Consider the following 22769-nt stretch of genomic DNA (forward strand, 5'->3'; position numbering starts at 1 on the left):
CCAGAAGGCTGGGCCTCAAAAGGTGACACGGGCGGTTCCAGCGCCAGGGAGCTGCCCTCCGAGGGGTGGGGGCACCCTTGGGGCAGACCTGCTTTTGTGTTGAGCCAACAGGACGAGCCCGGGCCCCCTGAGACAGCGGAAGGTTGCGGCTTGGGTGTAGGCGGCTGGGGTGCGGAGGCGGGGTGCGGGAGGCCGCGGGGGGGGGGGGATGGCCCCCACCACTCACGACCCGTCCTGGGGCCTCTCCCAGACGCGTCCTTACCCCCTTTGGGCGGGCCCTGAAGGGGTTCTGCTTTCTCAGGTTCAGCCCTGGCGGGGCCCCCAGGCCGAGGACCCGCGGTCGTGGGGGGGGGGGCACCCGGGTTCCGCACCCTCCATTCCCGCGCTCTGCGCAGAAGACCAGGGCTTAGGGCACGGACGGGAGACCGCGCTTCGGGAGGGCAGCGGCCGGCGCGGGGGTGGGGGTGGAACAGGTCGCCCCTACGCTCCGCAGGCGCGCGGGGCTCCAAAGCCACCGCCTGGGGGGGGCGCCCCAGTGCGCCCCGAGGCTCCCCGCCCTCCCCTCTCCCGGGCTGGGTCGGAGTCGCTGCAGCCGGAGCCAGGGGCCGTTCGCCGCGGGAGGGGGGGGGCGTGTTCCCTGCAGGGTCCCAACAGGAGCCACTGAGGCCAGAATGAGGGGGGAAATAGGGGGGGAATGAGGGGGGAAATAGGGGGGAATGGGGTGAGGGGGGATAGGGGGATGACGGGGAAATGGGGATGAAGGGGGAAATGGGGGGGATGAAGGGGGAAGTAGAGGGGATGAGGGGGGAAGGGGAGAAGGGGGAATGAGGGAGGAAGGGGAGGAATGAGGGGGGATGACGAGGGAATGAGGAGGGAATGAGGAGGGAATGAGGGGGGGATAAGGGGAATGAGAGGGGAATGAGGGGGGAATAAGAGCGGAATGAGGGGGAATAAGAAGGGAAGGGGGGATGAGGTGGGAAGGGGAAGGGGGAGGGAAGGGGAAAGGGGGTGGGAAGGGGAACGGGGAGGGAAGGGAGAAGGGGGTGGGAAGGGGAAGATGAGGAAGGAATAAGGGAGGGTAAGGGGGGGAAGGGAGAACTAAAGGGAGAAGGGGGAAATGAGGGGGAAAGGGGGGCAGGGGCAGGGGCCGGGGCAGCGACGGCCTGCGGGAGCCTCCTGCGCCCACGGCCCGCCGACCGCTCTGAGCCCCGCGGACCGTGCAGGCCCCGGGGACGCGGCGGGGGGCGCCTAGCAGAAGTGGGGTACCAGCGCCCAGTGCGCGGCCCGGCGCAGCCCCCCCTCCCCCCTAGCGTGGCGCGGCCCGGGGGCGCCTGGAGGGACCAGTGCGGGGCGGCCTCAGTCAGGCTCCAACCGCCCCCCCCCGCCCCCCGCGGCCTCTCTGACGGCCAGGCCGTCCTGGAGGGGAGGTCCAGGGGGCCATTCGGGGCATCCCCATCCGCCTCTCCAGCCCCCCAACTCCTAGGGACCCTCCGGCGACCTTCCTCGATGTCTTCCCCTTGCGGGTCAGAGATTCCCGCTCTTTCCTGGATTGGCCTGAACTGCAACGGCGGGGGGAGGGCAAGCACTAGGTTTTAGCTCAGGACCTCCAGAGCCAAGAGCGGAAGAGGCTCAGTAAATGTTTGTTGATTGAAAGAATGAATAAATGAGGGGGCGGAGAAGAGGTCAAGGGCTCCTGAAGCCCCAGGGCGGGGCTGGGAGGGTGAGCAGGCTGCGGCCAGCAGGCCAGACAGGTTCAATTCCTGGGGGAGGAAACCAGGCGTCAGGAAATGCCAGCCTTAACTGCCCTCTCCAGTTGGGAGGCAAGGGACGCAGGGCCTCCCCTGAGGCAGTGACTTGCTGTCAGGGTCTGGTTGGGCACAGTCCCCAGTTGTGGTGCTGTGCAGGGGCAGGGCTGGGAGAGGGGCTGGGTTCTCCCCACATCCATCATTCAGAGCCCAATTCTCCACTGCCTCTGGATCCACCAAGAAACACTCCCACCTGAGGCAAAAGAATGGACCAGAGATTGCACAGGCCCCTGTGCCCCACAGGTCTCTAGAGGAGAGGAAATGGGATGAGGGATGGGAGGGCAGAGGTTTCCCAGGAGTTTGACCAGGTCCACAAGCAGAGCAAAGAGCCCCAGGCCTGCAGAGTTGAGGGACCTGGACCCAGAGAGGCCGAATAGTGTCTCGGACAGATTGATGACGGAGGCAGCTGGGAGGCTGGGCCGAGACAGCCTCAGACTCACGGCCAGTAAGGCCAAGGCAGGTCTCGTCCTGGGGGTGAGGCAGGAGAGAGCTGCAATTTGAAGATGCCTCTCAGCAGTGGGCTCCAGATTTTTTGGGAGTTAGGGGAGGAGGGGAGGCAGGGGCAGGGACACACAGGGCCTTGTGGTCTGTAAGCCTCCCGACCTAAAGGTGCTGTGGGAAATCTTGCAGACTCAAGTTCTGAGTGTCCTCCTCCCCTTCTCCTCCCCTCCCACCACCACCCTTTCCCGAAGGTGAGAGGTAGTATAGCCTCCCCGTTTGAACACTTGCTCTGTCATTAATTGGTGGTGTGACCACAGGCAACTTACCGGTCCTTTTTGTGCCTTGATTTCCTCATCTGTAAAATAGGGATGGTCCTACCGTAAGGGACATTGGGAAGGTTGAGTTAGTAGGTGGAAAGCTCACACAGGAGTTTAAAGTTTTGCCTATTAGTTGTTCTGGTTAATAGGAAGAGGCGTTGAGTCTGCACACCTGGCCTTGCTCCCTTCCTAAGCCACCCTCGCCCTCCCTTGTGACTGCTCTTAGAGCCTCCAGGGCCAGACAGGCTCCCGAATGCTCTTCTCCCCAGCGTCATAGGTCCAGGCCTGAGGTCAAGGGAGGAGGCTCTATCAGACATGCCTGGGCAGAGGCAGGCAGCAGGTAAGGAGGAGTGGGAGTCTGAGGTGCAGCTTGCTCTGTTTCCAGAGAGGCAAAAAAGGAAGGGAAAAGCTTTATCTTGAGAAAAAGACTCTTCATTTAACCCTCACGGGGAGTTGCCTGCCTGTATTCGGCATTATTCCCATTTCAAAGCCAAGAAGACCGAAGCTGAGAGTGGTTAAACAACTCACCCAAGGTCACACAACTAAAATATTCAGAGCCAAGGTTAGAATCCAGATGAGATGAATCTGTCTCTAGGTTGCAAGTCCTCAGCCCGGTCCTCCCTCCTCTCCCTGCCTGCTCCCTAGCAGTGGCCCTGGAAATCCTGGAGACATTTGGCTGGAGAGTGACCTGGGAGAAAAAAAGGATCGGGGAGCCCAGGAGAGCCCTGCGGACCACATTCCACCTCCACGTTCCGAATTAAAGCAGCTGGTCGGACTTTTCCTGGCCAGAGCTCAGGTAAAAAATGACCAATAGACCTCTGCATCTCAGTTTTCTCTTCTGTAAAATGGGTATAATAATAGAAATTGTTTTGTGTGAGCAGCTTGTTGGAGAAATAAAGCCCTTTCAAGTTTGCTTGGCAAGAAGTCAGCGGTCAGTAAACGACAAACATTGTAGCTAATTCTCCCGCGTTCCTAGGAGAAAGCCCGCTGGGCAGGAGGTCTGGCTGGGACACGGGCAAGGGTGGGAGCCCTGCTCGGCAGTTTCCGGTCTGAGCCTCTGTTGCTGCTTTTGTTTTGCTTTTATGGGCAAGAGTAAGTGCTGCGCTTGGTGATCGCACAGGGAGGGTCTCGGCGCGCCGGTGCGCAGGCCCCTCGCGCTGCCCGAGCTCGTGGGGACCGCTTCGTGGGCGGTCTTCGCATCGAGTGCAGTGACAATGTTTAAAGCCCTGTGGTCCGAGGTGCCGGTGGGGGAGGGGCCCAGAGAGGAGCTGCGCCTTCTACCCCCTCCGGGAAAGCACCCTGGGAGACCCACAGAAACCCAGGCTGAGCACCTGCAGGTGGGGACGCATCCGTAGGAACCCGTGGGATGTTGGAAGGGTTCCAGGTGAGGCAGAGCGGCTGACCCAGAGGACTGGGGCTGCTGGCTGTGCCTGACAACTGCAAGCTTAAGCTTCTGGAATCTTCTAGTTTTCCCTTCCCATGTATATCCGCCTTCCTTAGCCGACTCCTGAAAGCCTGCAATCAGACATGCTCCTCGTTGGTCTTACCCAAGTCCCACCTAAAAGTGGCTTCTTAGTAGTCCTTGGCGTTTATCCTGGAGATTGGACCCAGAGGGGCCGGGTGCGTTGGAAACTTTAACACCGAAAACTGAAAAAGTGGCAGACCTCACTTGTGGTTCCGAAGTCGCAGCAAGCGTCTTCGGTGGGTGACCCGTCGCATTTCTGGCCTTTGTCCTCTGCTTGTGCAAACCTGAGCTCCTCGGAGAGCGCGCGTATCTCTCCGCGCACTTCCTCAGGCTCAAGGACGGGGACTGCTGCGTGGTGGGGAAGTGCAGGGGGTGGCAGATGCCCAGGGACTTGGCCCTAAAAGTGGCGAGCTGCGCTGCTGAGGGCCCTACACTCCCCGACCGGTGCTCGTGGGTCAGGACGTCAGAGCCCCGTCCCGCCGCGGGGAGCTCACGCTGCGGCGGCTTCAAGAGCCGGACCGCGCAGGGCCGCCTGGTGCCTCTACTGTCCCCGGGCCCGGGACCCTGACCCGCTGCGGCCTTGCAGGCTCAGAACCCGGGCAGGCCCCCGGCGCGATCCTGGGACCCTGGGCGCGGGGTCCCGCCTGCTGGTTTGTACCCTCTCCCAGCCCGGCGCCCTGGGAAAATCCACGAGGGGTTCCAGTCTCGGCCACCTCTGCGGGCATTAGTCAGTGACCCTGTTGGGCCAGAGGATTTTTTTTTTTTTTAAGAGAAAAGAAAGGGAAATAGACGTTGTTTTTGGACCCGGTGGTCATTCCTGGTCTCACGGCCACCTCTGGTTCCATCTCCCTTCATCTGTGAAGACACTGGAGCTGAAGATCACAGCCGCACTCAGTCCCACAAACCAGAGCATCTCAGGGTGAGGCCTCCGCCCGCGCGCACGGGAGGCCGGGCCTTGGTGGGGCGGCCTTCCACCCGCAACCTCTGCTGCGATTTTGCATTTTTTGCGATTTTCCAGCGGCGGAGGGAGTGAGCTGCGCGGCGAGGGTCGGAGCGGCCCCGGCCCGGGATTGGCCAGACGCAGCGAGGGGGGACCGGCCTGGGCTGCCGCGGCGGGGCCCGCGGGGGGCTGCTCCGGCAGGGGGGCCCCGACGTTTCTCCAGCGGTAGCCGCGCCAACCGTGCGACCTGCGGGCCTGGGATCCGGGGACAGGGACGACGGCTAGGAAAGCTTCCCTGGGTTGCCCGGAAGCATCTGGAGATTTTCTGAAAAGTGCTGGCTCCCCAGATACTGCTCTGGGGAGAATGGGGCCTCACCTTTTCAAAGGCTGGCAGTCTGGATGGGCTTTTTGACAACGTGCCACTGGTGTTTGTGGGGGGCCACGTTTCTTCTTAGTGGGCCAGAACTTCACGCAGCTCCAGGGACCTCGATGGTGGCAGGTGGGCAGATGCCCCCACATGCATCCCCAACCCCGTGGCAAAGGGTCATTAGAAGTTGGGATTCAGGTTTTCTGTCTAGCTGCTTGTCTAAGGTTCATCGGTAAAGGAGGGTTTGGACTATTGCAGTTCAAGTCCCTGCAAAAGCACGCGCCCCTGGGCCCACTTCCCCACCCCCTCCATCTTCTCTCAGCGATCTGCCCCACCATCAGTAGCTTCGTTGAGATCCTGTACAGAGTCCAGGCCATCACTAAGGAGTGCTCTAGTGACACAGCATGGGCCTGAGACTGGCCCCCCTTCCCGGGAATCCTCTTGGCCAAGTCTGAGCCCTCCCTTCCACCTGCTCCATTTACTTGCTGTGAGACCTTGGGCAAGTTACTTAACTTTTCTCAGTGTCCTTCTCCGTATGATGGGGATGAATAAGAGTCCTGCTTCATGAGTTATTTCATGTCACACAGAAGGCAATGTGCCTTATAGGAGGCCCACCATATGTCATTTCCCTTTATGCACACATCAGGGCAAACCCAAGATCCCCTCTCTCTCCTACACTAATGCACGGGTGGGACGAGATCCAGTTGATCAGGATCTGAGCTATAAAGCACTGCAAAGGAGTGGGTGGTCAAAGGTAGGCCAAAGGACCTAAAAAATGCCAGACAGGCTTTGGCAAAAACAATTTGAGAAAAATTCCTTTTCACTTATAATAATCTGAGGTCCCACATTTGTGCCTTTCTGCTCCAGTTTTGCTGTGAAACCTGTTTTTTCTTTCCCTCCCTCCCCCATACCTACTCCCTCTGCCTTCCTCCTTCTCTCTCTCTTCTTTGTTTCATTCAACTTTAAGGAAACATTAGCTACTTCCACCTTCCAGAAACCCATTTCAAAGCGCAAAGAAAAGCAATGAACGAATTTCTTTTTGCATATGACCCAGTGGAAATAATGCAGGCTTAAAAGTGATCTGTCTTCTTTCTAGTCTCTACCACTCTTTAAGGGCAAATTCGTTAACCTTTCTGATTCTTAATTTCCTCATCTGTAAAATGGGGATGATGATAATAATGCCTCTTTTAAAGGATCCTTGGGAAAGTTAAAAGAAACATGTGTTGAAGCACTTTGCACTGGCAACCCAGGAGGATAGAACCAACTATTCACAAAAACAGTAACACAAACAATAACCCCTAAACAAAACCTAAACAAAGAAGAGAAACCCCAAAGGACAGATATTTTCAGGGAGAATGATTAGGGCTTATTTTCATTCAGATTGAAAGATCAACAGAAGAAGAGATTCAATCCAGACCTGCAGCCTAGCATGAATTTCAGGAAGGGGGTTCAGGACACTCAGTTTTGAGAACTGTGCCCCATTTGCCACTCAAAAACTCAAAACCTGTCTCCATCAGGCCCATGGATATTTTCCTGTAAATACATCTCAGTTTCTCTAGTATCAATGTAGGAAATTGTCATGTATTACAGGAGGGCTGCAGATAAAACACGGTCAAAGCATGATAAAGCTGTAGAGTTATTCCAAATACACTGAAGTGTACTTTTAAAATAGGGAGATAACCCAGAACCATTTTTTTTTCTCATGCTATCAGCTATGGATGTGAATATTTGTATAGCTTCTCATTTAATTTTTTAAAAAAATTTTTAAAAGATTTTACTTATTTATTCATGACAGACACACAGAGAGAAGCAGAGACACAGGCAGAGGGAGAAGCAGGCTCCATGCACTCGATCCTGGGACCCCAGGCTCATGCCCCAGGCCGAAGGGAGGCATTCCACTACTGAGCCACCAAGGCGGCCATAGCTTCTCATTTTAAAGTCTCTTTGCCCTATGTGTATGTATGTGTGTGTGTGTGTATATATATATATATATATGCAAATTGGGGCATATATAGGTGCAAATTTCCATTTGTGCAAGGAGGTTTTTAACTTAATCAATTTTGTTTTCCATTTTGTGCAGAGGTTTTTAACTTAGTCAGATCATTGATTTTTTTTATTCATAGTGCCCATTCAAAATCAGAAATAATGGAAAATTTTCTTTCTCTGTTCTTCACATAAAAATCCCCAACCTGTCCAACAAAATAGAACTTATCACTTCCAGTTAATTTCATAAAATCTATTCAGTTATTCTTCAAGTTGTGCTTTCCATCTTCTTAAAAATACGAACTAATCAATTATATTAGCCATATGGCTTGATCATAACAGCTAATTTCCATTTCATAATGTAATTGTTGTTTAAACACTGACAGTTTATTAGTCAAGGTGTTTAGGAAAGTTCTCTGTAGCTCTATCTCTTTTAAATGATGATTGAAATAACCATAAAAACTCCAAGTCATTAGACTATTAGTTTCATGGTTTTAGATTCTGTGGCTCCTCAGCATTAGTATCTCCAAGGAGAATCTTCCACTTGCTCTATGGTCCTGGGATCATAGCATGGATTATCCAGAGCAGCTTGGTTTTCTTTGGCACACACAGGCTTGCAAAAGCAAGGGTTTGATGTACTGGGAGGGGCTCGCAGGGCTATTCAGTTATGTCCAACATAACTGAGCGCTGGTTGGAAAGGCTGCTCAGTCACACATTACTGCAAACAAAACATGTCATCCTTCAGTGATCTTAATGCTTTGTCCATTAAATGTACTCCCTCATGTAAATGACAGTGAATTTAACTGGTAAACAGATGTTCCCCCCTATCATCTTGGAATTAGAAGGCTGTGGTTTATGCTCTGCTTTAAGCTCTGGGTTTCTTATTTCCCTAAGTATTTTCTAGGGTCATTTATGGATTCTGCTGTCACCCATCTGAGTTTTGGTTCTTTTGTGGCCTTATCTTGAGTTAGGGAGTGAATGCTCCTGACACTGTGGTATAAATCTTATGAGTCTCTACAAAAATTCACATACAATACATTAAAAAAGATGTAGAACAGGGGCAATTAGGGATGCCTGGGTGGCTCAGTGGTTGGGCGGCTGCCTTTGGCTCAGGTTGTGATCCTGGGGTCCTGTGATTGAGTCCCACATCAGGCTCCTCCCGGGGAGCCTGCTACTCCCTCTGCCTGTGTCTCTGCCTCTCTCCCTGTGGCTCTCATGAATAAATCAATAAAATCTTTTTTTTTAATTTTTTAAAAATTTTTATTTATTTATGATAGGCACACAGTGAGAGAGAGAGAGAGAGGCAGAGACACAGGCAGAGGGAGAAGCAGGCTCCATGCACCGGGAGCCTGACCTGGGATTTGATCCCGGATCTCCAGGATCGCGCCCTGGGCCAAAGGCAGGTGCTAAACCGCTGCGCCACCCAGGGATCCCTAAATCAATAAAATCTTAAAAAAACAAAAAAAGAACCCCAAAATACAGAAGCACTTGGATGGCTCAGTCAGTTAGGTGTCCAACTCTTGTTTTGGGCTCACTTCATGATCTCAGGGTCATGGGATGTAGCCCTGCATCAGGCTCCAAGCTCACTAGGGAGTCTGCTTGGGATTCTCTCTCCCTCTGTCTCTCCCCCAACTACCCCCCACCCAGAACTCCAGCACACTCTTTCTCTCAAATAACAAATAAATCTTTAAGAAAAATAGATATAGAACATAGCTCTAAAACATGTTATATTTAAGGTAATTTGGCCTTAATGCAGTTTGACTTTATTATTTTTTTTAAGAATTTTATTTATTTATTCATGAGAGACACATACACACACACACAGAGGCAGAGACACAGTAGGACACAGGCAGAGGGAGAAGCAGGCTCCATGCAGAGAGCCCGATGTGGGACTGGATCCCAGGTCTCCAGGATCATATCCTGGGCTTCAGGCGGTGCTAAACCACTGTGCCACCGGGGCTGCCCTGCAGTTTGACTTTAATTTAAGGTATGGTTTTAATGAGCTGCTTTATATATCTCTGTTTAAAATATAAGAAACCGGGATCCCTGGGTGGTGCAGCGCTTTGGCGCCTGCCTTTGGCCCAGGGCGCGATCCTGGGGACCTGGGATCGAGTCCCACGTCGGGCTCCCTGCATGGAGCCTGCTTCTCCCTCTGCCTGTGTCTCTGCCTCTCTGTCTCTCTCTGTGTGACTATCATGAATAAATAAATAAAATCTTTAAAAAAAAATAAAATATAAGAAAACTATCAGGTCAGCCTGTTTCCCAGAAGGTGAGATTTAAGTGCCAGATGGATAGTTAGCCAACTAAAAGGCAAAAAGTTTTGATTTTAAGTCCTTTGTAGCAATGTGAAATCTTTTTTTGCTAGGTAGCCTACTCTCGACTAGAATTTTAAAAAATTTACATTAAGGTTATACATTTCATTTGTTTTTGTCTTTTTTAAAAAAGATTTTCTTTATCTATTCATGAAAAACAGAGAGAAAGGCAGAGACACAGGCAGAAGGAGAAGTAGGCTCCATGCAGGGAGCCCGATGTGGGACTCCATCCCAGGACCACGGGATCATGCCCTGAGCCAAAGGCAGATGCTCAACTGCTGAGCCACCCAGGCGTCCCAAGGTTATACATTTCATTAGTCATTTATCATCTACTATCGATTATATTTTCTGATGAAGACATCTCATTTGGTATGCTACCCTGAAAGTAACTGTTAAAAGCTTGAGTAGATTTTCAGATCCTGGCCCTTAAGGAGAGATATTTACCTTGTGCTATTTCCATTATCATTGCTTGGTTATTGGACCACAGATGGCTGGATGGGCTTAGCATTAGGCCTCTGCTCTCAGAACAATGAACTTGCTGATAACCTTATCAAGAGAACTGAGACCCCTTCCCCAAACATCTGCCATATAAAGTACAAGGATAAAATTGAGAATGGCTATCTGCCTTGCAATAGTAGGCTCAATAATGATTTGTGCATAGGTAGATATCTGAGATCTTTCATTTTTCCTTATTTATTTATTTATTTATTTATTTATTTATTTATTTAATAAACATCAGTAAAATATAACACCCTAAAGAAAATTTACTTATCCGTTCTTCTGTTTAACATTGGGTTATATCCAGGTTTTGGCTATTTTGATTAATGTCACTATGAATATTCTTGTATATGTTTTTTGGTGCATATATGTGTCCCTTTCTAGTGATATAACTAGGATTGGAATTGTTGAGTGATTTTAGGAATACCATGTATTCTTGATTTTATTTCTTGATACAGATTACATAATAATCTTCCAATGGCATCTCACCTAACTTGGAATAAAAATTAATGGCTTTATAGTTACTTACAAAGCCCTAAACAATTTGGTCCTAAAACTACTCTCTTTCTTGCTATAGTTACTGCCATGCTTTTTGTTATAGTTTTGTTATAGTTACCTAGCATAGTAGGCCTGTCTCCTCCTGAGGTCCTTTGTCTTCGCCACTTCTCTCTGCCTGTTAGCTCCTCCACCAAATATTTGCAAGGTTCTTCCCTCACCTCCTTCCCTTGACTCAAATGTTGTTTTCTCAGTAAGGCCTTCCCTAACCAGTCAACTAAAGCTGTAACCCTTCCCTGTTGTCCTATAATACTCCCTATTATTCTTATTACTTTGTTTCTTCAAAGCACTGATAGGTGTCTGACATGCTGTATGTTTTTGTTTGTTTTTGGTCTCCTCCCCCTAGAATGTAGACCTCATGAAGGCAGGAACTTATTATATTTTATGTCTGTGTGGTCTTTTTGTGTATGTGTGTATGTGGCCTTTTTTCTTAGATTTTATTCCTTTATTCATGAGACACACACACACACATACAGAGGAGGCAGAGACATAGGCAGAGGGAGAAGCAGGCTCCTTGCAGGGAGCCCAGTGTGGGACTCAATCCCTAGACCCCAAGATCACACCCTGGGTTGAAGGCAGACACTCAACCGCTGAGCCACCCAGGCGTTCCTGTGTGGTCTTTTCCATCCACTACTGTATCTACTGCTACAGACATTTGCTAGTCCTACAAGAGTGCCTGGCAAATAAATAGATTATCAACAACTGCTTATTGGGGGACTCTACCAGATAAAAAGAGGAGACCACAATAACAAAGGCAGAAACCTGCTGTAAAAGAATCAGAAGACCGGGTTGTTGATTCCTGTTGTGTCTCTAATTGACACTGTGACCTTGGGCAAATCACTGCCAGTTCCCTTGTTTGTCAAATGGTGGCAATAAACTCTACCTCCATCTAGGACTGTTAAGTGGATCAAGTGAGGTAACATGGGTGAAAATGTTTTCCAAAGTTTAAAGTCTTTATCAAAGTAAATATTCCCAAATGCTACATAAGAGGCCTCCAGGAAGAATGAGTTAGGAATGATAAAATAAGGAATGTGAGATGGTAGGAGCCACAGCTCTCTTTCCTCTTCTGTCTTATGAAAATTAGCCTGTATTATGGTTCAGCTGCCTCTTACTCATGTACTTAATACATTTTTCTTCTCAGTAGAGACTAGAGATTTAAGACTCCTGGAGGCATTGGAGGGCTCAAACCTCCATTCATGGGCAAGATGGGGCATTCTAAAGGAAATCCAGGTTTGGCTTGAATGATGAGAGCCAGAATAAGTTTGGTGAAAGAAATCAGAACAGGGGTTGCCTCTGGAAGGGGGCTTTGACTGGGAAAGGCAGGGGAGACCTGTATTGGTGTGGTGGTGATGCCAGTGTATATGTTTGTCAAAATTCATTGACCTGTGCACTTGGTATCTGTATATTTCACTGTGTGCAAATTATACCTCTCTTTAAAAATATCAAATAAAAATTAAATCACTGAGTGGTCCAGGCACCTCCCGGCCTGGCATGAGACAGAGAAGCAGAGCCATTTATTGTTAAGGCACAGCTGCTGAGGCACCCTCTGTCTGGTATGGTCCCAGGGGAGAAGAGCCCTTCAGGACTAGGTCTTTTCTTTTCTTTTCTTTTCTTTTCTTTTCTTTTCTTTTCTTTTCTTTTCTTTTCTTTTCTTTTCTTTTCTTTTCTTTTCTTTTCTTTTCTTTTCTTTTCTTTCTTTTCGGACTAGGTATTTCTATATATGATTCAGACTCAGAAGTTTTCTTTCCTGGAATAATTGGTCAGGTAGGCCCCCCCAAACAGTCATTTAACAGTTAAGTTCTAGCTGAAGGTCAAAGGCAAGTGATTTTTAGCCATTTCTCACATCAGTAGAAACTGGACAATGTGAGGCATAAACACTAAAGGTGTGAAGCCGGAAACAGGAGGCCCAAGTGTTCGGCTCAGCTGCTCTAGTATCCAGCTGGAGTTCATTTTGACATGGGCAAGTCACTCATTTTCTGGACCTCACAGTTTCTTTCTTCCCTAGGTGAAGGAACTGTATAGAAAATCTCTGGGGCATCTATCAGATCTAACATTCTGAGACTCTTATTTATTTTTCCTGCAGAGCTTTCCCTGGAGTGGTCCAGAAATTCCCACACAGAATTCAACGTCTTTTTCTATAGACCTGTTCATCTTCCTACATCCCTTTTCGCAGTTTCTCAGCACACCATCATGCACGCATGCATTCATTCAGCACACACTAAGTTGAGCACATGGTAGGTTCCAGTGACTGCTCCAGGTGTTTGTGATGCAGCAGTGAGCACTCTGTCCTGAAGGACCTCATATATTCTAGTGTGGGGAGATAGATGGTAATGGAACTACATAATATGGTGTGAGAGCCATAGAGAAAGATGTAGCAGGGAAGGGCGATAGGGAATGCTGGTAAGATGATATAATTTTAATAGGGTGGCCACAAAAGGCCTCACTGAGGACACTCAAAGGTAGGTATCTGGAAATTGTCCCTAAATCACACCATTTGTCACCACCCTCCCCATGCCCAACCATCTGGTGAGCTTCCCAATTTCACCATGTAATATCTCTCAAACTTTTTTTCTTCCTCTAACTACCAACACCCAGGTTCAAGCACTCATCACCTCTTCTCTGGATTACTATAGCACTCTCCTAACTATCCCTTGCCTCCTGTCTTGTCTCCCCAAATCAATTTCTTCAAGGCCATGCCAGAGAGATTTATTTACCTGAAAGGCACATCTGATCCTGTCATTTTGCTCAAGACCCAACAATGGCTCCTTGCTCTCAACAGGTAAAGCCCTGATGCTCTAACGAGTCATTTAAGCCCCTTGTGGTCTGGCCCCTGGTTCCTTCTCCAGCCCTATCTCTCACCCTTCATGTCTCTGTCCCAGAGTAGAATTTATCCCTCCATACATAGCACTACACCTGAATGCTGGTATCTCCCTTTATCTGCCAGTGAAAGTCCTACTTTTATTTTAAAATTCATTTTAGTAATCACTTCCTCCTGATGATTTCCAAATTCTGTATCCTCCCCAGATAGGTGGGGTGCCCCACATCTGTGGTCCCATGATACTTTGTACACATCTTTATAAAATCACTTTGTCACATTGTTCTGATATGACCTAGATGGCTCAGTTCCCCCTACTAGACTATGAACTTTCTGAGCATAAGATCATGTCTTACTCATTTTCATAATCTTGACTACAACCAATCAGTGACTTCATTTGTGTTCTGATCCTCCCATTCCCTGTAAGCCAACCATGATGATTTACAACTTGTGATTAAAAGACAGATATGGGAAATAGTCCCATTTCAAGGCTGAATTCAACTCAAGTTAATTATCAGAGTCACAGATTTTTAGACTTGGGAAGGGCAATTCCTGGTGAATTCCATTCCAGGTGAATTCAAATACCCACCTGACACGTGAAGGACATTTTACAACATTTCTATAAGTTGTGAGGTTATAGAATCCTTCAAGTATAGTGTAATGGTGATAGGAGTGTGGGGAACCCCTTAGCTGACTGGAGGCTTCCTCTTTTATCCTCTCCTGTGGTTCAGGACGCTGTGCGTGGTAATACTGAAGCAGGAAGTTATTTGTATTAGAACACATATGTATTTACATACACATACACACACAGTGTAAATTTAAATCTGTGAATGGCTTAAGATGATGAACGGTAGGCTATTACCTAAAATGTTAAACATAAGTTAGGGACTGAGCTAGTACCCAGAGAGAAAATTATTTGTAATTTGAAGTTAAAACCATCTGTCAAAGCAAGGGGCTCAGAGTAAAAAGCGAATGGATAGGTAGACTCCATAGATGGATGGCAAGGGACAAGAACCCAGCCAGGCAAGGGACTGCCAGCTGGCACTGGCAGTCTGGGCACCGTCTAGCTCTACAACCAGAAGAGGGGACTATAAGCCTTGAGTTAGCCATACTCTGCTACAGAAGCTTGGAGTACCACTTACAGAGTTTTGTGAGGAACACTGTACTTGTGCATATCCCAACCGGACTCAATGCACTCAGCTGCTTCAGCTTGCATTTTACCTATGAGTCAAGAGCTTCTCTGTCTCTGTCTTCTTTTTTGCTTGCTGGCCTTAATAAGAGAATAGAGGTATGTCTGTGGGTATGAGGAATAACAAACTCTTAAAGAATCAGAATTTTTTGAAATCTGTCTTTGTCCCTTGCTATTAGTCTCTAAGTAGTTTGGGATAAACACTGTCTATTACAAAGGAAAGTATTGAAGTTAAAAAGCAGAAAACTTACTTGGTCCAGAGGTCATTCAGTCCATCTTAGCACAGCCCTTTTAGTAATTTTCCCCTTGGTTGAATTGAAATCCATCTTTCTATGGCTTTCACCCATTAATCCTAGTCTTAACCCAGGGCCACAGAGAACAAATTCAGATGACCTGCCACATTACGGTCCTTGAGTCTTTCCAGACAGCTTGCTTGTGTGATCAGAAGTCATTGAACTCATGGGGGTTGCCTAGGTGGTGCAGTCTGTGTGTCTGACTCTTGCTTTTGGCTCAAGTCGTGATCTCAGGATCATGAGATTGAGCCGCATGTTGGGCTCCACACTCAGTGTGGAGTCTACTTGAGATTCTCTCTCCCTCTCCTTCTGCCCTTCCCACTCATGCTCTCTCTCTCTCTCAAATAAATAAATATTAAAAAAAGAAGTCACTGAATTTATAGATACTATATGCTTACCCTACACTGGCCCATGGTAGTGCCTCACAAATGGCAGCTGTTATTATTAGTTGTATTATTGGACTCCCTTTGAGCCATTCTTTTCTTCATAAGTCAAGCCCTTGTAGGTTCACTGATGTCACAGAATTAACCAAAAGAGAGGTTCCCCCTTAATTACATCAATAACTGTATGTGTGGATGTTAGACACCAGGGTGCTGGGCAACTGGAGATGTCCTTCCTTTACCCTCCACTATCAATTTTTTTGTTGTTGCTTTTAAGATTTTATTTATTTATTTGAGAGACAGTGAATGAGCAAGAGCTGGGGGAGGAGTAGAGGGTGAGGGAGAGGCAGACTCCCTCTGAGCAGAGAGCCCGATATGAGGCTTGATCTCGGGACTCTAATCATGACCTGAGCCAACCCCAGATGCTTAACCGACTGAGCTACCCAGGTGCCCCGGTACCAAATCATTCTTAAAGACTTGGTTCAAGGTATTTCCTCTTGGAATCTCTTTTCCCTCCTTCAAGGAGAACTGATCACCCCATTTCTTCACTTGACTTGAGACTGAATACTATCTGTACTTCTTTTAGACCTCTCCTCACCTCTACTTCCCCAATATCTAGAATGCCGAACTCCTCTTGGTATCTGTACTACCAAGCAGGATACATAGTGTGTCATAGGTATTTATTAATGGAATGATAACATTTTTGAGTATCAGCTTATACAATATTTATTTATGCTGTCTTATCTTTTTTTTAAGATCTTATTTATTTATTCAGGAGAGACAGAGAGAGAGGGAGAGGCAGAGACACAGGCAGAGGGAGAAGCAGGATCCATGCAAGGAGCCTAATGTGGGACTCGATCCTGGGACTCAGGGATCACGCCCTGGGCCGAAGGCAAGTGCTAAACTGCTGAACCACCCAGGGATCCCCACTGTCTTATCTTTAATTAAATACCAAGACTCTTCCATTCATGTCACCTAGAAATTATTTCACCCACTGCTGTGTTTGGCCACCAGTCTCTTGTCTCTCTCTTTTCAGCAATGGTGAGGTGGATAGCTTTTCCTTGGGGAGGAGAAATCCATGTTTTGTTGCCTTTGCCAATAACAAAAATATTGGAGAGGTGGGTGGTAAAGCTGTTTACCACACTGACATCTTTCACATGAACCACATCAAAAGACCCAGGGTGTCTCTCCTTATTGGTGGTCACACCAATTCTTCCCAGGTTAGCACCTGCAGTCACATACGCAGGTTACTAGTGTCAAACTTGATGAAGTTAATAATCTTGCCAGTCTCCAAATCAATCTGAATGGTGTTGTTCACCTTGATGAGGGACACAGGGTAGTGGATGGTGTGAGAATCATGGGTCACCAGATGAGGGATTCCTTTTGTTCTCACAAAGATCATTCTCAAATTGCACAACCTGTACTTGGCCGTCTTTGGTGTCATAGATTAGACAGAAATTCTCTACAGTCTTGTCAGTGCTGACAACTCTGTAAACCAGTAGGGTAGGTTATATCAGTTTGGACCTTGCCATCAATCTTAATGAACCGCTGTCTGCAGATCTCCATTTCATCTTCTGTTAGGGCAGACTTAAATCTGTTCCTTAGGAAAATGATGAGAGGGAGACATTCTCTCAGCTTGTGAGGACTGGCAGATGGGCAAGGAGCAAACACAGTGGTCAGTTTATCCAGCGCCCAGTGCTTTGCAGCTACTACTCACTACAGATGCTTCCTGGGACCAAAGCCAAAGCTTCCTGGGATTTCTGGGTGGTTCAGTGGTTTAGCACCCACCTTCGGCCCAGGGCATGATCCTGGAGACCCGGGATCGAGTCCCACATCGGGCTCCCTGCATGGAGCCTGCCTTTCCCCCTGCCTGTGTCTCTGCCTCTCTCTCTCTCTCTGTGTGTCTCTCATGAATAAATAAATAAAATCTTTTTTAAAAAGCCATGACTGTACTAACCATGAAAAGAAGACTGCTGGCTGGGGGGGCTGGCTGGCTCAGTTGAGGGAGTGACTCTTGATCTCAGGATTGTGAGTTTGAGCCCCATATCAGATGTAAGAGATTACTTAAAAATAAAATCTTAAAAAAGAAAAGAAGACAGCCTTCTTCCAATGTGCTGATAAAATAGCTAGGTTATACAACTTTCAAAAATCTTTTATTTATTTCAAAGAGAGAGAGAGAGAGCACAAACCTGAGCGAGGGCAGGGACAGAAGGAGAAGCAGACTCCCCACAGAGCAGAGAGTCTGACACAGGGCTCCATCCCAGGACCCTAGGACCATGACTTGAGCGGAAGGCAGATGCCTAACTGAATGAACCACCCAGGCGCCCTGATTATACAATTTTTATAGATGGATGGACGTTTAAATTTTTTTCTATGCTTCATCCTTCATCCCAGTGGTTCTCAACCTTGACTTTGGATTGGAAAGTATTGCAAGTTTTATTTATTTTTTATTTTTAAAAAATATTTAATTTATTTATTCATGAGAGACACAGAGAGGGACGCAGAGATGTAGGCAGAGGGAGAAGCAGGCTCCATGCAGGGAGCCTGATGTGGGGCTTGACCCCAGGACTCCAGGATCATGACCTGAGCCGAAGGCAGACGCTCAACCACTGAGCCAACCAGGCACCCCCACATCTCTACTTTTAAGGAGCAGGGCTCAGATGGGTGATTCCTCAGTTTCCAGTGACACTGCTTGCGTCACTCAGAGGTAATCAGCCGGAGGTCAGGCTGCTCTGGAGAGCCTAAGACAGCTTCCCTCACGTGTTTGGCTCCTGCAGGATGGTTGGAAGGTCAGCATCATCTTGGTCTGTCAACCAGGGCACTTACAGGTGACCTCTCCAGTGATGGTCTCGAGGTATTAGGACTAGGAGAACCTTCTTTTTCTTCTCCTCCTTTTTCTTCTTCTTTTCTTTTTTAATATATGGTCTAGTTTGCCATTTTTCTCTTGTGGTAAAATATACATAACACACAATTTATCACTTCAGTCATTTTAAAGTTGCAGTTCAGTGGCATGAAGTCAGTTCTCAATGTCGATGATGATCTATCTACTTCCAAAAGGTTTTCATTGCCCCAAGCAGAAACCCTGTACCCATTAAGTAATAACTTCCCATTTCCCTCCTTCTCAGCCTGTGGTAACCTCTAATCTACTTCCTGTCTCTATGAATCTGACTATTCTAGATATAGCATATTCGTGTCTGGCTTAGTTCATTTAGCAAAATGTCCTCAAGGTTCCTCTATGTTTTAACATGTATCAGAATCTCATTCCTTTTTAGGGCTGATTACTATTCCATAGGATACACACCACATTTTGCTTATGTGTTCATCTGTTGACAAACACGTGGGTTGTTTCTACCTCTTGGCTATTGGGAATAATGCTGCTGCGAATAAGAGGATACAAGTATCTTTTCCAGTCCCTGCTTTCAGTTCCTTTGGGTATATGCCATGGAGTCGAATTACTGGATGGTCTGGTCGTTCTTTATTTAGCCTTTTGAGGAGTCACCAAACTGTTTTCTTTAGCAACTGCACCAATTTTACACTCCTATCAGCCCTGCATGACTGTTCCAATTTCTATACATCTTCACCAACATGTTTTGTTTTTCTGTTTTTTAAAAATAATAATCATCCTAATGGGTGTGAAATGGTCTCTTATTATGGCTTTTTCTTTAGAAGATTTATTTATTTATTCATGAGAGACAGAGTGAGGCAGAGACATAGGCAGAGGGAGAAGCAGACTCCTTGCGGGAGCCCGATGTGGGACTCGATCCAGGGACCCCGGGATCATGCCCTAGGCTGAAGGCAGACACTCAATCTCTGAGCCACCCAAGTGCTCCTTATTATGGTTTTGATACGTACTTTTCTAATGACTGGTGATATTGAGCATCTTTTGATACTTATTGGACATTTGTATGTTTTACGTGGAGAAATGTTTATTCAAGTCCTTTGCTATTTTTAAATTAGGGTTATTTTGTTGTTGTTCAGTTGTATATTTAGACTTCTTACCTAACAGCTCATGGTGTTCAGAGAAAGAATTCCAAGAGATCCAGGCAGAAGCTGAAAGGCTCCTTCTGCTTAGCTTCATAAGTCCCATGACCTCACTTCTGTTGCATTTTATAGGTCATGCAGGTTACTGAGGTTAGCCCAGACTCTGGAAGGGGTAGCAAAAAATTTGTGGCCATCTTTAATCTACCAGAGTATGATATTAAAATTAACTAAAACATGGGGCTCCTCGATGGCTCAGTTGGTTGGGCATCTGACTTGATTTCTGCTCAGGTCCTGATTTCAGGTTTGTGAGATGGAGCCCAGTAGGGCTCTGTGCTCAGCAGGGAGTCAGCTAGAGACTGTCTCTCTCCTTTCCCTCTGCCCACCAACCCCTGCTTGCATGAGTGCTCACCCCCAAAATAAATAAATAAATCTTAAAAAAAATAAGAAAAATGAAATTAACTAAAACAACCCAATTGTTTAAATAACAGTAATAATAATAATGGCTGATGTTGGATTCAACAGCTTTTCTCCTGAGGTCTTTTTTTTTTTTTTAAAAGATTTTATTTATTTATTCAAGAGAGACACACAGAGAGAGGCAGAGACACAGACATAGGGAGAAGCAGGCTCCCTGTAGGGAGCCAGATGTGGGACTCGATCTTGGGACCTTGGGATTACGACCTGAGCCAAAGGCAAATTCTCAATCACTGAGCCACCCAGATACCCCTTCTCCTGAGGTCTTGAAGGTCTTTCCCCCATAAAAGCCTTCACCATGCCAGAGCACCTGGATGGCCCAGTCAGATTAGTGTCCCACTCTTGGTCTCAGCTCAGGTCTGGATCTCAGGGTCATGAGTTTAAGCCCATGAGTACCCAATGTTGGGCTCCACGCTGGGCATGGAGTTTACTTAAAGTTAAAAAAAAAAAAGAAAAAAGAAAAAAAGCTTTTACTATGTTATCATCCTATATTTTAGAGATCTTTATGACATAGAGATGAGCACAGTTACTTTTCTTTTAAAATCTATTTAGCTTATCTGCTTTATAATGACAGGGTGAGGCAGGAAGTCTGGGTTTCACGCTCAGCTCTGCCACTAACTGGCTGACTGTCCTCTCTTGGAGGATGAGCTATGGTCCTCTAACTTCTCTTCTAGCTTGAACACAGTATTGTTTTAGGAAGGAAGATGAATTGACCATGAATTGGGATGTAGAAAATGTCTAAGTACAGAACAATTTGTTGCCTAGAAATATTCCCATGTGTCATTTATTCACTGGGACAGAGAAATGACTTCAGCTTAATGGCAATTATTATAATAAGATTAAAAATAGCATCAGTAAACACACTCACAGTCACGATGGGAACGGAGGCAAGGCTGAAGCAATGTCTGGGAACATTGTGGTAGAGGGTGAGAAGATAAGAAATGGAGCAGTTTCCAGATCAGCCAGGTGCAAGGGAACAAGGAATGCATTTTTTTTTTGGGGGGGGGGTTCAGTATCTTAGTCTAAGAGTGGTATATAGGAACAAGATCTGCAAACGGTGGATAATTCATACAACAAAACATGCACCAAAAGGGTGGTGGTAGGATAAGGAGAGAGGGCACTGAACATTTGTAGTGTGAGTCTTTCATATGCCAAGCAAAGGACTAGCTGTTTTCATACTGAGCTTATTTGACTTTCATGGGCAACCATAAGAGTAAGCATTATTTTCCCTTGTCTCTTGTTTTGGAAATGAGGAAAGTGATATGCAACATTCTGCACGTGGTCCCACAGCTAGAGGCCTGGGAGATACCAAAGCTCGTTTTTCCTACAACAAAAAAACTACCTTTCCTTTGGAAAGGACTCTTATTAGACATTATTCCTCTCAACCTTAAAACATAATCACTGTCGGTTTTAGTGATCTGAGAAGGTCCTCTTTGCAAATGAAGAGAATATATCCTTTCAAGCCTGGTTTGGAGGATCACCCACCAGCTGTTTCTACTTGCAAAATTTTCCATCTCGATCTGATTATTTTCAGATAGAGAAAAATGACCCTTAATGGAAGAGATAATGTTAGTGATTTAAGTAAATTAATTCTTTAAAAAGTATGTGAGTTACAAATGTATCTTAAGGACGTCTGCACTGAGTCTTGAGCAGATGAAAGTTTCCTGTTTCTTCCCTATCTGGCCAGGACCCCTGCTTTGTTTTATTTTTATTTTTATTTTTATTTTTATTTTTTTATTTCCCCCCCCTACTTTGTATTACAGCAGAATTGCAGGCCCAAGAGCTAAGAAGCTAAGAGCTTCTCTTAGCTCTCCCCTTGGGCAGCTTTTGTTTCTACCCTTTCCACAGCAGAAGCAATGGGTCTTTGCCTGGATCCCAAATGGGAGGCTTTGGTACACTTCTCCTGCCCCTGAGCTGCTCAAAGCTTTTGCTTTCTTTGAGAGATGGTTTTGGGGAAATGGGCTGTGTTTCATACCTCTCCCCCAGTAGCAACTAATCGTTACCTGCGTGCCCGAGCCCCCAAAGGGGACTCACTCTCATCCTTTGCTCTTCCTCTAATGTTTCTTGTGATCATCTGGTGGAGAACAATTCAGGAATAAGTGCAATGTTCCTTGTAGAAGTCTCTGATTACCATTTTTTCCTAAACCGATACAATAGCCTACATTCAGCCTTTAAGAATTTGTTAAACATTTAGCTGTTTTGGGGGTGTCTGGGTGGCTCAAGTCAATTAAGCGTCTGCCTTCAGCTCAGTTCATGATCCCAGGGTCCTGAGATCAAGGCCCATATTGGACTCTACTTGGCGGGAGCCTGCTTCTTCCTCTCCCTCTGCCTGCTGCTCTCCCTGCTTTTGTGCTCTCTGTCAAAAAAAAAAAAAAAAAAAAAGTTTAGCTGTTTTCTTCTTACCTATGTTAATGGTAAGAAGAAATGCTTGCATGCTGTGACAAAAGTAACAATTCATGTGTTCCCTTTATTCTTGGAGGGGCTTGTCACTCTTTGGAATTTTTATCATTTAGTTGCCTTGTGTACTCACATCTCTAATGGATTCAAGAAAAATTATGATTTTGTAGATTATCTGGCTTGTTCTTAGGATGGAACAATGTTCTCTTAAAGCTTTCTAGATCCTAAGCAGGAGTGGTTATAGGCATACCTCAGAGATATTGTGGATTCAGTTCCAGACCACTGCCATAGAGGGAACAGTGCAATAGAGTCAAATGAATTTTTTGGTTTCCCAGTGTATATAAAAGTTATCTTTACACTATAATGTAGTCTATTAAGTATGTAATAGCATATGTCTAAAAAATAATATACATACCTTAATACAAATTTTAATTTATTTATTTAATTATGATAGTCACACAGAGAGAGAGAGAGAGAGGCAGAAACATAGGCAGAGGGAGAAGCAGGCTCCATGCACCGGGAGCCCGACGTGGGATTCGATCCCAAGGTCTCCAGGATCG

At 46.8% G+C, this 22769-nt stretch overlaps 1 pseudogene; it reads right to left on the bottom strand.

Moving 5' to 3' along the window:
* Positions 1-16347: 16347 nt before the first annotated feature.
* On the bottom strand, positions 16348-18160 carry LOC144304568 (small ribosomal subunit protein eS4-like; annotated as a pseudogene).
* Between the last annotated feature and the right edge of the window lie 4609 nt (positions 18161-22769).

The sequence above is a fragment of the Canis aureus genome, chromosome 34, assembly GCF_053574225.1.
Source record: "Canis aureus isolate CA01 chromosome 34, VMU_Caureus_v.1.0, whole genome shotgun sequence".
Classification (NCBI taxonomy): domain Eukaryota; kingdom Metazoa; phylum Chordata; class Mammalia; order Carnivora; family Canidae; genus Canis; species Canis aureus.